The sequence below is a fragment of the Carettochelys insculpta genome, chromosome 2 (assembly GCF_033958435.1).
Source record: "Carettochelys insculpta isolate YL-2023 chromosome 2, ASM3395843v1, whole genome shotgun sequence".
Taxonomy (NCBI): domain Eukaryota; kingdom Metazoa; phylum Chordata; order Testudines; family Carettochelyidae; genus Carettochelys; species Carettochelys insculpta.
This window is the reverse complement of record NC_134138.1, coordinates 244,099,882-244,115,134: the sequence shown is the minus strand read 5'-3', so window position 1 is coordinate 244,115,134 and position 15,253 is coordinate 244,099,882. Positions and strand designations below refer to the sequence as shown.

The following is a 15,253-nucleotide window of genomic DNA, read 5'->3' as shown; positions in this document are numbered from 1 at the left end:
GGTGCATAAAGAGAGAACATAAGAAGAGCCACACTGGGTCAGACCAAAGGTCCATCTAGCCAAGTATTCTGTCTTCCAACAGTGGCCAGTGCAGGTGCCACAGAGGGAATGAACAGAACAGGAAATCATCAAGTGATCCATTCCCTGTCACCCATTCCCAGCTTCTGACAGATGCTAGGGGCATCATTCTTGCCCGTCCTGACTAATAGCCATTCATGGATCTATCCTCCAGGAATCTATCTCGCTCTTTTTTAACACTGTTACAGTCTTGGCCTTCCCAACATATGGGAATGAGTTCTGTAAGTTTTGCGTGTTGTATGAAGTACTTCCTTCTGTTTGTTTTAAACTTGCCGCCTGTTAATTTCATTTGGTGACCTCTAGCTCTTGTATTAGAGAAGAAGTGAATAACACTTCCCATTTACTTTCTCCTGATTTTGTAGACCACTATCATATCCTTCCCACCTCCACCTGTAGTCTCTTTTTCAGGATGAAAAACAGCAATTTTATTAATGTGTTCTCATATAGAATTCCCTACCCTTAATAATTTTGTTGCTATTTTTTTATCTTCCCCAATTCAGTATATCTTTTTGAGATGGGATGGCCATATCTGTATGCTGTATTCAAGATGTGGGCATATCGTGGATTTGTATAAAGGCACTATGCCATTTTCTGTTGTCTTATCTCTCCCTTTGTTAATGACTCCCAACATGCTGTTGGCTTTTTTGACTGCTGCTGCACAGTGAATGGATGTTGTGAAAGAAGAATCTGCAGTGACTCCAAGATCCCTTTGGGTGGCTAATTTAGACTGCATCATTTTATATATATGCACAGTTGGGATTATGCCTTCCAATGTGCATTACTTTGCATTTATCAGCATTGAACTTGCCCTTTTGTTTCCCAGTCACCCAGTTTTGTGTGATCCCTTTTTAAGGTCTTTGTCTTCTGCTCTACATATCTTGAGTAGTTTTGTATCATTGTCAGATTTTGCCACCTTACCATTTAGCTCCTTTTTCCAGATCATTCATGAATATGTTGAATAGGACTGGCTGCAGTACAGACATCTGGGGAATACCACTGTTTACTTCTGTTGTAAAAACGGACCATTTATTCCCACCCTTTGTTTTGTGTTAGTGAGCTGTCGTGGGTTAAGAGGCTCATCCCTGTTATCCCAAGACAGCTTACTCTGTTTTAGAGCCTTTGAAGGACATTTTCAAATGCTTTTTGAAAAAATCAGAGTGTACTATGTTCAATGGACCCACTTTGTCCACACACCCTGAAAAAATTCTAGTAATTGAGGAAAGTTTTACCTTTACACAAACCTTATTGACTCTTCCTCAACAAATTATATTCATCTGTGTGTCTGACGATGCTGTTCTTTATTATGGTTTAACCTGTTTGCCAGTAATGAAGTCAGGTTTACTGACCTATAATTTCTGGGATCACCTTTGGAGCCCTTTTTAAAGAATTGGAATCTCAAGTAGGAGTAGGCAGCTATTTTACCTTTGTATATAGGATTCTTTTGACCACTTCTGGAATTCTGTGTCTAGTGTTGGCTGGCACAAGACTAGAAGGACTATAATAGGTTATCTAGACCAGTCCAATGAACTGAGGCAGGATTAAATATTATCTATACTGTCCTGGAGAGGTATGTGTTTAACTGTTCTCAAAAACCTCTAGTGATGGAGATTCTCGAGCTTCTCTTAGATAATTTTGTTCCAGTTCTTACCTACCCTTACAGTTATAAAGTTTTTTTCCTAATGTCTAACCTAAGTGAGTCTTGCTGCAGTTTGTCCATTACTTCTTGTCCTGTTCTCAGTAGTTATGGTAGACAATTGATTGCTATCTCTCTTTATAGTGAGCTTCTTGATAAATTGGAGAGGGTTCAAAAAGCCAGGAGACTGATTCAAGTCTTAAAATAGGTTTTATATTGATAAATTCAAGGAACTCTAGTTAGCTTAACAAAAGGGAAGGAAAGCTAAGGTGTGACTTTATTATAGTTTATAAGGTAACTATGTAGGGAACAAATATTTTAAAAATGAGCAGTTATAGCATGATTCTTTATCTAGAAGCTGAAGCTAGGCAAATTCAGAGTTAGAATTAGGCATATAATTTTAATAGTGAGGGCAGTTAACCACTGGACAATTTATGAAGTGTTATGGTGAGTTCTCAATAACTGGCTAATTTTTAAATAAAGATTAGATTTTTTTTTTCTAAAATGTCCACTCTAGAAATGGGGAAATGTCTATTGCCTGTGTTATACCGGAGGTCAGACAAGATGATCATTTTGGTCCCTTCTAGCCTTGTAATCTGTAAGGATATTTTAATGCAAACCCAGAAGCTGTCACCATCTGCATTGGTTCAGTTTTCATGACTTGTTTGGTCTAGACGTGTCAGAATGAGAAACCAATGGATTCCAAAATGTACATACCAAGAAATGCCGAAAGACTGCCCATGACCACCTTCATGCCAAAATCCCCAATAGCATAAAATTGCCAGTGACACACACAGACAGAAGACACAGCCACGCCACCTTAAGGATCTAGCCATCAATCAATCTGGGTGGCACTTGATCAGCAAAGGGGCAAGAAACAATGGTCTCTTGCAGGAGTGGGTAGTTGAGGTTATGTGGCCTGCCATGTGCAGGCTGTTAAGCTATGTCGGGGTGGGCAATGGATGTTGTTCATAGGGTTAGCCCTGGGTGAACTGAATCTGGCCCGTGGGCCACATACTGCTCAGGCCTGGGCTAGAGGATCATGATGATCCCTTTTAGTCTTAAAGTCTATGGCTTCATCTGTGCGTGTGTGCGTTCCGTTCCCCCCACCACCCAAAAAAAAAAAAAAAAAAAAAGTCAAGCAGGTGCGCTGCAAGGTTAAGGAGCTCCACAAGCAGCATGTCTGGGCTAGGGACATGGCCAGGTGGTTGGGGGCAGGACTGGCCACCTGTCCCTTCTACCATGAGCTCCACGGCCTCCTTGTGAGGTGAGGACAGCTCCCCACCCCAGACCAGGCTCGACACGGCATCAGAGCAGTCCCCTGATGCATTGGAGGAAGAGCCAGGTCTGGATGGGAGCTAACCTGGACCCTCTAGCCAAGTCACTGCACCGGAGCAGGAATCAGGACCCTTCCAAGAATGACTCAATGGACAGGACCCAGATGATTGCCATGCCCTTGGTCTTGTCAATCCAGGCATCCCCGGACATCTTTGAGGGACCCTCTGGTAAGTGCCCAGCATGTGGCACACCCTGGGGTGAGGGGAAGCATGCCATGGCCTGAGGCGGGCCAGTCACATGGGTGATGGCCTGATGCTAGGTGCCCCACCGAGGAGTGTGCCCCTGGTATGTGGGCACTCCCAAAAGGTGACACTCAGTGCCCTCCCCATGGACAGTGCCACATGCATTGGAGAGTGGGCAGGCTGTGCCAGGCTCACCCGCACCCCATGTGGGGACCCCTCTGTGCCCGGAAAAACCTCCACTTGCCAGCTAGCCCGTTCCCCCGGGGCAGGGGCCTGCATGGTCAGTTCAATCCCCCAGGTACTGCTGAGTCCATGTGTGGCAGGGCTCACATGCCACTGCTCCCGGGACATCCATGTCCCTTGTTCCAGGGGTGGGAGCTCCTGCCCATGGGGTTTGGGGGCGGGCAGGCATGGCTGTCAGGGCTGGGCTTTGGGACTGATGTACCATCTCTCTCTTTCCGCTTCTGTCATTACAGCTGTGTCATCTGAGGGCTGGGTGAGCCCCATCTCACCTCCAGGACTGGCTAGCACCATGAGGATCATTGGACCAGAAAGTCATTGGTGGCTGCGGACCATGGCCAGCTGCTCTTATCTAGGGCCAGACTCGGCTCTCTGCTCTGGGAGGCTGGTCTCCTCCTTGGCCTCCACCACATTATGGAGGGCACAGCATGCCCCCAGAACCTAGGAGCCATTGTCCACCCCGACGTCCAGTTGCATGAGGAGGCACCTGAACTACGCCTTCAGGCAGCCAAAGGAACACTTCACTGGATAGTGTGCCATACTGAGGTGGCTTTTTGACAGGCCCTGGGTGGGGTCTGGGTGACCTATGTATGGGTGCATGAGCCAGGGCAGTAGGCCATGTCCCACACCATGCACATGAGCACGGGGAGGTCCCTGACCATAAGCTCCTGCTGGGGAATGTAGGTGTGCACCTCCATCCTCTGGCTGTAGTTGTGGAAGACCCATGTGTTGTGGGCCCAGCCCCACCTGACCAGCCCACATAAATATCCCCGATCCACCCCTTATGTCTGCCTGGGCCTGCAGCCTGGTGGAGTGGTAGCCATTTCTGTTAATACAGCAGGTTGTGCTGTGGTCTGGGGCACAAATGGTGATTTGTGCGCCATCAGTTGCGCTGAAGCAGTGTGGAAAGCTGAGAGTGGTGAACCCGATGACAGCCATATTCAGGTCCCCTGACATGGATGACTGTCAGGAGCAAGAGGGTGGTGGTCGCTCTCACAGCCTGCAGTGGACAGAGAGCGCACATACTTGTCAGTGCGTGAAGAGGTGGCCCTGGCGGGCTCACTTTCCCCCTCCCAGTCCCTTTCTCTGCCACATCCCTCCATTTCTCCTCCCCCGAGGCTGCCCCTCTGGCAGTGGGCCTGCATGAGAGTGGGGTGGCTCAGTCCCCTGGGGATGGGCCCCCCTGCTCCAACCCCTCGCACCCCTGACCCTGGTCCCTGAGGGCCCCCTTGCTTGGGAGCCCTCTCCTCCCTTCCTCCCTCCCTGTCTGAAGCCTGCAAGCTGAGCATGCCTTACCTCCATGAGGACAGCCCTGACGGTCAACTTGCCCACTCTGAATTGCTGCCCCACAGAGCTGCAGTTGTCTGGGGTGGCCTGCTTCCAAATAGTGATGGCTATGCACTTCTTGAGGGGCAGGGTGGGCAGCATGCAGGCATCCTGGCATACAAGGGCAGGAGCAAGCCATGTCCAGAGCTCCAGGAATGTGTGTCTCCACATGAGGAAATTCTGGAGCCACTGCATGTCATCCCACTCACCCATCACCAGCCGGTCCCACCACTCAGAGCCAGTTGGGTAGCTCCAGAGGTGCCTGATTGACTGGTGAAGGGGTGGGGTGGGGGGAAATGGGGCTGTTGTGGGTTGGGGTCCTCAGCCTGGTGGTGCATCTGTCCCACTGGAGGAGCTGCGTGGTGGCCAGCAGCCCGACCAGGGTGTAAATGCAGTGTTGGAGCTGCTGTGGGTCCAGGGCTATGACCTATCAGCTTGCTGTCCCTGCACTGGCTCTGCTTTGCTTTGGCAAGCTTGGCAGGCCTCAGCGTGTGCAGGGAGTGGCTGTTTGGGAGAGGCCCTTTAAGGGAGCACGTGGCCGGGGCTCCTGGAAGGGCTTTCCAGCCATGCGACCCTATCCATGCCGTTTCCTGCCCTGTTCTTTTGAAAGAGCAGCTGCGGCTGGGTGGCCACTCTCTTTCGAAAGAGCCGCTCAATCTTTTGATCTGGTTTTTTGTGTGTGGTCGTGCTCTTTTGAAGAAAGTTTTTTTGGAAGATCTCTTCTGAAATTACTTCTTCCACAGGACCACTGTAGTGTAAACATACCCTATAAGTCTGAGTTACCTGAATCAAGGAGCTCAGTTTTCTTGAAGCAGCCAGGGATGGACGTATACTTTGTAGGTAATTTGCCAAATGTGTGATAAAACAGCTTTAATGTGTATGACAGAGTTGCATCCAGTTCTGTTCACCGATTTTTTGCATTGAAAAAGGTTGCTGTTGATAATCTCAAAACACCCTAGACAGCTATTAAAATAAGATTGTTTCAGCAAAAGGGCTAGGAGTAGTCTTTATTTCCACAACAGTTAAGTTCTTAAGAATTTTCAGTCACAAAGGAAATCTGAACATCAGTCTTCAGCAGTGGACCTTATTTAGATGGTAAGTCAATGTCTTGTACTGGACAAGGCACTCTGTTGCTTAAACAGGTCACATATAGAATATGAAGAATGTCCCAAAGAAAATAGTAAGCACAGATGCTCTATCTTCCCAGGCCATTAGAAAAGTATATTTTAATTAGGTTTTCAAAGGCTAGTGACTTTGAATAAAAGCCCTGGATATAGTCTGTCATAGATTTCTCTCAGAACTACTGGGTAACCAAGCATTCTGCAACCCAGACATCCTACTGTAAAAATGCTGTGGGAAGAATTTTAAGGAGCAAGCTGTTCATTGGTGTTGTCTAAAAGATGAAGTCTGATGAACATATGTTACGAGTCAGTACAGTAGAATGTACAAGTCACATAACTTGATAAAAGCAAAATAGAAATAAATAGCATGCAGATACATGTTGTGATACAAAGTACTTTGGAATGCAAATTTAGAAACATTTCAGTAGGAACTCATAAATCTAGATTATTGTTGTAGTTTGAAGAGGAAGCAGTGCTGTTCATGAAGATTTTTCATAATTTCAATTTGTGGTGGTGTTGTATCTAAAGGCTTCAGTTAGGATCAGGGTCCTGTTATGTTAGGTCCTGTATAAACACACATGTAGACATTATCCCTTCATGCAATAACTTACCATCTATTCTTTTAAAAATGGAAAAAATGTCAATTATTGCCATCTTCTGACATTAGCTATCGTTATTTGACTGATTTCTTACAACTGATGCAGTAATGGTGAGCACTGAAAAGGGATTTGAAGGAGAACAAGACAGCTCTTTTATGGATTAGTTCTGGGATGGTGTTCAGCTCTTCAAGAGCAGAAAAGGTTTGGAGACTTCTGTGTGAGAAGCTGACAGATAGGTGGCTGAGACTGGAGCTGAGGAGGAAGGGTGGCCATTACAATGTATGGTTTTACAGGTGAAGGAGTCCAGGAATTTTCTGACTTCCATCTTTGAGTCTCTATCAAAACGCCCAGTGAAAGGTGGTTTTTTTTTTTTTGTCTTACGATTATGATAAATATTAGAAATTATTCTTTGGTACCTACCTCTGTTCCAGCTGTCCCAATGGCCCCCACTCTATCTTTTCCACACAGGTATTGCTTGATAAATTTAGTTTTTTATTTTACTATGCATGTCCATATAATTCTTGCACACTTTACCATTCTGTATATTGGTTAATGTGAACCAAAGTTTTAAAGAGGAACTCTTCTCCTACCATGCAGTGGTATGGGCTACTCTTTATCCCGATTCAAGTCAGAGAAGAGGGTATTATGGAACAAAATGAGAATAATTGCCTACATTGTTAGATGTTTATATTTTCTGCTTCCTTCATTAGGGATTTTCTTGGTTAGCTATGCACACAAACATTTTAAACACAACATATATTATTTTGAAGCTATTGCTTAGTGTTACCACGTAAACATAAAACATACGTGGTCTAGTAGCTAAATTCTTTTAAGGTGCCTAGTGCGTTATTTTCATGAAACTTGGTTCCTTGTAAATTGTGTTTAGTTGACTTACCTAACTCTGGATTGTGAATTCATACAATATCAATGACTTCTAATTTTAAATCTAGGTCCCCTAATAATGTGAGTAAATTCGCAAGGGAACAGTGCAAATAATATTGAAATCACTATGTTACCATAACTAGGCCTCTTGTAGTCTTTGAATTTTTGGAGAGCATAATTATAAATGACTTTTTGATGATGTTGACTTTATTTTCTAAGCAATAACATGGCATTCAGAGGGATTATTGAATTTGATAGTTCTGTAAATCTGTTATCTCTTAAATAATGAATGTCTTCCAATGATGCATTGAAACACGTTTCTAAAATTTTGTTTTGTTGGTTTTAATAGTGTTGTACAATTAAGCATCTGGATTTTCTTCAGATCTGCTCTTCAGAAGGAAAGTACAAACAGCTTCCCTTGTTTTGACTGAGCTTCTACTTTGGGTTTTACATGAATTCTGGTGGCAGATAAACAGTGCTGTGTATGTATGTTTGTTCCGCTATAGAGGATATTTTAAGTGATATAAATGTTGCAGTTAGTATCCTGCGTCATCAGATCAGTTTGTTGGCCTGTGTATTAAGCCACCTATCATATTACTTTGTAGCCATTTAATCCTTTTCTTTCCTGTTACCCGTCTAACTTGTCTCGAGATTGTTTATAGCTAGAGCTGGGAGAATGAAGGGAAAATTCTTAGGGAAATGTTTTCTTACATATGAATTATTTAATCTGATTTGTGTTCTGTTTTGTTTTCTTTTCTGCAAACATTCATGCAAATGGATTTTTATGAGAGTATCCAGAAAGGAACTTTTATTCATGCCAAAAGTGGACATACAGGTATTCCAACATGGCTTTATGTATTTGGGAATGAATATAGTATTATGAGGGAGGTGGAGACAAGGAATGTGGGAGAACTGCTGATTTTCAAAAATAAATGCAACTAAGTGTTCCTTTGAGATCTTTCTTTCTTGGTCCAGTAAAGCAGAATGTCTGTCTTACGCACAGCCTCTCACTGCATCAGCAAGTGAGTGGACTTGCTGGAGCCAGTGGTGAGAGGAAGATAGTCTCAACAGCAATGGGGCAGGCATTCACCAAGGGTTAATTGACAGTGCCATCTTCCTCCTGCCACTAGTTGGCTAACTGAGGGAGAGAGGCACTGGCTGGCCAGCATTCCCTAACTCCCAGGATTTAGCACAATGCAGGGGCCATGTGGAATCTTTTGGCTCCTTTCCAGCAAAGAAAAGGTTATTCACTAGCTTCCAGCAGCAGCTATAGCATTTCTCTGGATACAAAGGGAGGTTTATAAGGAGTCTGGGGCTGCTTTCAGGGGTAGAAGGTATGCTTGGAGTGGGGTTGGGGCTGCCTCCCATCTCAGGATGTGGACTCTGCGTTCTGTATAATCACAGAACTAGAAGGAACCTTGAGAGCTCACCAAGTCCAGTCCCAGCATTCAGGGTGGGAACAAGCACCATCTCTAGACCATATTTTTGCCTGTCTTGATCAAAACAATCCCTGACAGCTGTTTTCTTAACCTGCTCTTAAAAATCTCCAGTGATGGAGATTCCACAACCTTCCTAAGCAATTTATTCCAGTGCTTAGTAACCCTGATAGTTAGGAAGATTTTCCTAATGTCCAACTAAACCTCCTACACTGTAGTTTAAGCCCAGTGCTTCTTGTCCTGTCATTGGAGAAAACATTTTCTCCCTCCTCCTTGTAAGAACTTTTTCGGGTACTTGAAAGTGGTTATCACATCCCCTCTGTCTTCCCTTTTCCAAACTAAATAAACCTGATTATTTCAATTGTCTCTTACAGGTCGTGTTTTCTAGACCTTTAATCATTTTTGTTGCTCTTCTCTGTACTATTTCCAGTTGATTCACACCTTTTCTGAAATGTGGCACCAAGTACTGTACCTACTACTGCAATTGAGGCCTAATCAGTTTTTAGTACTGATGAAGAATTACTACTTGTAATCCCAGAAGGATGTCTGCCCTTTTTTACAAAAGAGTTACATTGTATGTTCATATTTAGCTTGTGGGTCCACTATGACTCTTAAACCCCTTTCTGCAGTACTCTTTTCTCAGGTAGTCATTTTTCATTTTGTATGTGAGCAATTGATTATTCTGTCCTAAGTGGAATATTTTGCCTTTGCCCTTATTGAATTTCATCCTATTTGCTTCAGACCATTTCTCCAGTTTATCCAGATCATTTTGAATTTTAATCCTTTCCTCCAAAGCACTTTCAGCCCCTCCCAGCTGGGTATCACTTGTAAGCTTTATGGGTGTATTCTCTGTGCTGTTATCAGTGGGGAGAGGTTGTGAAGCACTCTTCTGCTTGCATGTAGGGGATTATCTTCTTGCCATACCACTTTCACTGTCATTGTCACTGTCTGGTAGTACTATTCCTTGTACCAAATCAGTTACCTCATGATCACTAAGTATAGGTCATTCACTCTCATGTTTATCCACATTTAGCCATTTCTCCTGTTTTCCATCGTGATAGCCAAACCTGTTGCTTTTCAGAGTAATGTAATGTATTTTTGTATGCTCACAGTTTTGTAACTCATCTGGTTCAATGTTATCAATACATGGCCAAAGTTTATTGCAGGGGCTTCTCAAAGATACAGAGCCAGTCACGTTCAAAGGCTCAGCATGCATATTGACAGCTTGTTTGAAGTCAGATGTTCACAAAAATCTGATTCAAGATTCGAATTGAATTAATCGTAGTAATTTCTATAAGATGTTTCACTCGTATCCATGTTTCATGTTTTCTGTAATGCTGACTGTATGAGACTTATGAATGGTGACTGAAAGAGACTTATGACTGGTGGCAAAAGCAATATCAAATGCACCCATCTTCTGTCAACAGATCTTTTCAATGGTGGGATTAAATGAAGCATTATCCACCAGTAGCACAGCTCAGGTAGGTAAAGTTGCTGATGTACTCTTTCACAAGTGGAGCAAAGTGTTCAAAACTCCGTTGGAGAAAATGCTTTTATCCATCCAAGCACTATGCTGGCTATAGTAATGGACAGGTGAAGTTGGCATAGTGACATTTGCAAAGCAGCAAGGTGTTTTGTGCTTTTGTAAATGAACACAAGATTGCTGGAGTGCCAGCTAGCGCAGATTTCATCAATCAGAGAGCCACTGTGGGGGAGGGAGGGGGGAATTGACGACCCTGCGCCAGTAAGAACAACTACATAGGGAAAGTAGCCTGTTCAAACCAGAAGCCAGCTGAAATGCTGCTTCTCTGCTCAAATGGACTGGTGGAGAGCTCCCACCCCGCTGTAGCAAGAGGGGAGGGAGGCAATGAGCCTGTTGGAGCCAGGACATGGCTTAAATGATCTCCGGAGCCACCTTTCCTCCTCCTCCTCCTCCCACGAGTAATTAAGCACACCTCTCCAATAAGACTGTAATTGTAGAAAATTTAAGTAAATGTGATGTTTAGGAGCAGTCAATTCAGCTGAAAAAAAGGAGGTGGTGTAGGGGAATTGTTTGTCTCATTGAACTGTGCCACGTTATTGAAGAGGCTGGGAACCACTGAGTTAGGCCATGGGCAGATGGACACAGGTGTCCATGACTCAATTTGTTTTTGCAAAGAATCAAAAGTACTTATTAGAATTGAATATTTCAATCATAAAGGTCATTAAGGTTTATTTTTGTCTTCCTTCCTGTGTCTGAGTTGTCCACTCCAAGAAGGAGACTTCTGTCCAGCCTTTTTGGGGTCAGAATTCTCATCCTAGACATCAACGAAGGGTCCTGTGGCACCTTGCAGACTAACAGAAAAGTTTTGAGCAGGAGCTTTCGTGAGCACAGACTCACTTCATCAGATGCTGGTCATGCTCAAAACTTTTCTGTTAGTCAGTCTATAAGGTGCCACAGGACCCTTCGTTGCTGTTACAGATCCAGACTAACACGGCTACCCCTCCGATACTTGACATCCTAGACATTATATCCTTATACTTCTCTCTCTGCTGAGTACAGGATGGTATCCTCAAAAACCTCTTTTGAAACTTAACCAGGCCTGCCAACAGAGAGATGCGGGGAGGGGCCATGGCCCTGGGGCCCAGTGATTCAAAAGGACCAGGTCTCTCGGCTTTTGCTACTGCAGCAGCCGCTGAAACCTGAGGCACTTAAATAGCTGCCAGAATGCAGCACAGAGCACTGTGGGAGACTGAGGGTTGCACAGGGGGAGGGAGGGGCCAGCATCATGTTCTGTGAGCAGCACAGACATCTGGATGCCCCCACACCCACCCCTTCTGCCTTAGGCCTTGCCCCCTCTGGGAGCACAGCTCCCCGAGACGCTTTGCCTAGGGGCTTGGCAAATCTGTTGGGCCCCTCTGAACTTAACATTTAATCTTAAATCTCCTTTCTGCTTTGTGTGACTAGACTTAAATTAGGATTTTGTAAATTCCTCATGCTAACATGCTCCTAATTGTCTTTCTTACTGTGAAATAACTGTTGTGATACTGTATAAAGTTTGCCTTTTCCAGGTGGGCATCTGGGAACAGTGATTGTTATAAATTTATATTATAGTATTATCCAGAGACTTTAGTAAGAATTGGGTTTGAGTGTGGTTTGGGTCCTGTCCTGTAGTAGAAGCTTGAAGCATTTTTGTCATGAATTCTCACTGAATGCTTTTTCTCCCAGTGGGTTTTCCTAATACTCTCCTGATGGTTTATAATGTACATTATCATCATGAATGTGCATGGCACAGTCTGTAAACAGTTTGTTCTCCTTGCATCAAATATTGACCCCACAGAAGTCAATGTGACTACAGCTACGCTGTAGCTGTAACTCAAAATAAATTATGCAATTTGTGCAATGCAAATGCGTAAGGTATTTCGAGTTAACTTATTTTGAACTTGGTGCTGTCCAAATGGTATCGAGGTTCAAAATAAGCAGAATTTTTTAAGTTTCTGGCACCCCCACGCAATGAGGGGTAGCAGAAATGGAACACCGTGCTTGGAATAGCCTTCTTATTCTGAGCATGGTATTTAGCTGTGGGGTTCCTATTTAGGATACAAATGTATCCTGAAATAGCAACCACAGTGTAGCCATAGCCTGTGAGATTTGCTGTTGTCTTCAGTGCAGCTAGGCAGAATTTGTACCACTTGTATTATCTCACAGACCTAAAACTTTCTCTTTCCAGAGTCTGGTAGTCATTTCATGTCATTTATGATCTTAACTCCCTTGGTCTCAGAAGATAATATGCCAAGTTCCACTTTTATAAAGAATGAATTCTCTCGATCTTACTCATTTTAACATTGAGATGTCAGCGGTTCTTTGATATTTGCTTGCCTTGTAAAGCAGAGATAAAGGTGAGGATAGAGGGTGCCTGATCCCTTGCAGCTGGACCAAATGTGGGGGAACAGAAATCATGTTTCTCATTATTTTTGTTTTCATTTTATCCTGCAGTATTGTTGCATTTGGATGTTTGAAATTATGGGAGAAATCTGGCTCACTTGCTAAAACAGAGGTAGTAAATACCATTTCAGTTACCCCACATTGCTGACAAGTGTGTATAATGTACATTTTCTTTAGCTCCCTTCACTTCAGACTCCACCCATGCCATAAGAAATATTTTAAATAGTTCTGTTTAGTTTATATTTTGATTCCAAATATGAAGAGTTCTCTGTGGGGTTAAGGGATTGTGGTGCTGGTCAGCTTTTCAAGTTATTGAATTGTAGGTTGTAGTTTCATTTGGTAGTGTAGTCTTGTCGATTAAAGTGATTTGTTTGGTTTTTCTCAACCTTAGTTACCAGAGTGCTGTATTTCATGGATGCATTATCAATAACTGAGAAATGTAGCTTTTTAGTAATTAAGCTTTTATTTGATGCTTCATAGAAGAACAATTGTGGTAGAAAATCCTCCATAAAGATGAGGTTTAATTAGTTATTCTCCATATGGTATAGTGATGTAGACACAGCTTAAATACTAAATTATTATTTTTAGTTTAAAAATGGATACTGACAATTAAATTTTACTCTTTTTATAATCTTGCACATTTTATAATTGTCTGCTACCTCACCACCTGCTCTCTTCTGCCTGGAATCTTACCACATCTGTGCTGCTTTGAAATCTGAGAATGCTTTTTCTTCAGTAGCAAATAATATGTTGCTTGTTCTAGCCAGACATCTTATTATGGATTACCTGAATACAATTTCCAGGCTTTTTTAAAAAAATGTTAATTCATTGAATGAGCCATCCCTATTTTAGAAGGATTATGATGTTGTATAAATCAGATGTTTTAATAAATTAGCCTTTTTTCTGGTTTATTCTGCATTAATATGTCACCTAAGGCCAACTACCATTGAAACATTTTTAAAGGAAAATATACTCTGTAGAGACACAATAAAGATAGCATTTGAAACAAGTCTACCCTTTTTATTATGTATGTTCCAGTTATGCTGAGTTGACAGCACTAGAATGAAGAACTATTTATTCAAAGGGGACAGGTACATCATGGGTAACAGTAGTACAAGCTTCCCCATGGTACCCAGCCAGTTTGCCTCAACCCTGATTCAAAGGGATTACTATGGGTTAGGAAGGTAATTCAGTCTATATGCCCATTCAGTCCAAGATCTTTTTCTTGAGACTGCCAACAAAGATACCCGTTAGTGTCAGTTATGGTGTAGTCCACTAAGAGCTAGTCTATGACCACAAACACATTTCACCCAAGCTCCAAACTCCCATCAAATGGTAATGATTTCAAGTCACTACTGATTTAGGCCATATTGAATCTAGTGACCTAAAGGTGAAAAGCTCAGTATCCTATTACCAATCTCCTAAGCAATGTGATCCGCTGGAAAAGAGGATTTTTTTTTAATTTTTTTTTTTAATCTGTGTTCAGCATTAAAGTGGTATTAACCCCCATCACACCAGAAATCTCCCTCCTATTTCCTATCTGTTTATTTCTGTTTCATAACAGAATAACATGAGGCAGCAGAGCTCCTAGCCCAGAAAACATATTTTTTAAACATTTTTAAAATCCTTTCGTACTGCATAATTGACTCCTTGAGTAAGAAGCACTTGACATACCACATTTTGAAAATGTAACTTAATAGGAGTCATTTTTGTTCTAAATGGATGCTTATTATAAAAGGAGTACAAGAAGACTCAATTGCTCATACAAAGAGGTTAGTGACCTGGGGCAAGCCAGAATAACTTGTCTGCACTTCCTCCTAGTTCCTCAGATGCTTAGCTCCATGTTCTCTGTGCAGCTGATTGATATTAACAAAATATCAAGGCCAAGGAATAGTTTGGAGCAGTATGGGGAAACTTGTCTTCTGTAACATGCTGCCCAGGCTATACCGTGTGGTAAATAAACAGAGTTCTTATTTTCCAGGACTGTTATTTTGGAATAATCCAATATTACTTAAAGTACTGAAAATAAAATGACACTAACAACATTTTTGTTAGTCTTGCATGTGTTCTGAATACATGTTCTTTCCTTTTGCTTTGTCCCCGCATCTGATGACAAAGCAACCTTGGAAACAAAATTAAGGCTCCTCCACTGTCTTCCCCCTCAGCATTATACTAACAGTTATAAGCGAGTATTTTGTTTGTTTTGGTTTTGTAGGTAATCACTTGTTTACCTTTCTTGACTCTTTAAATAGTTGTGGAGCCACCATGTTACACTGAACTGATAGTTGTTCTTTTATTTGATGTTCAATTCAGCAGAATTAAGTATTCTTCTTAGATGTCTCCCTTTCATGGTTAGAGCTAATATTCTGTGGCATAAAGTAAAAATCTTAAAGTAAAATCTTTGGAATGATTTCCTCTTGTCTTATGAAGTTGCAAGGACATGGTATGTGTGCATAGTTTAATTTTTGGTTCTCAAGTTTTCCTTGTGGAAAA

The 15,253-nt window shown here is 42.6% G+C and overlaps 1 protein-coding gene across 1 annotated transcript in view; it reads left to right on the top strand.

Moving 5' to 3' along the window:
- Positions 1–15,253, top strand: part of DNAJC1 (DnaJ heat shock protein family (Hsp40) member C1) — a 186,707-nt gene that overhangs the window by 100,153 nt on the left and 71,301 nt on the right. The gene's annotated exons all lie outside the window — the stretch shown is intronic.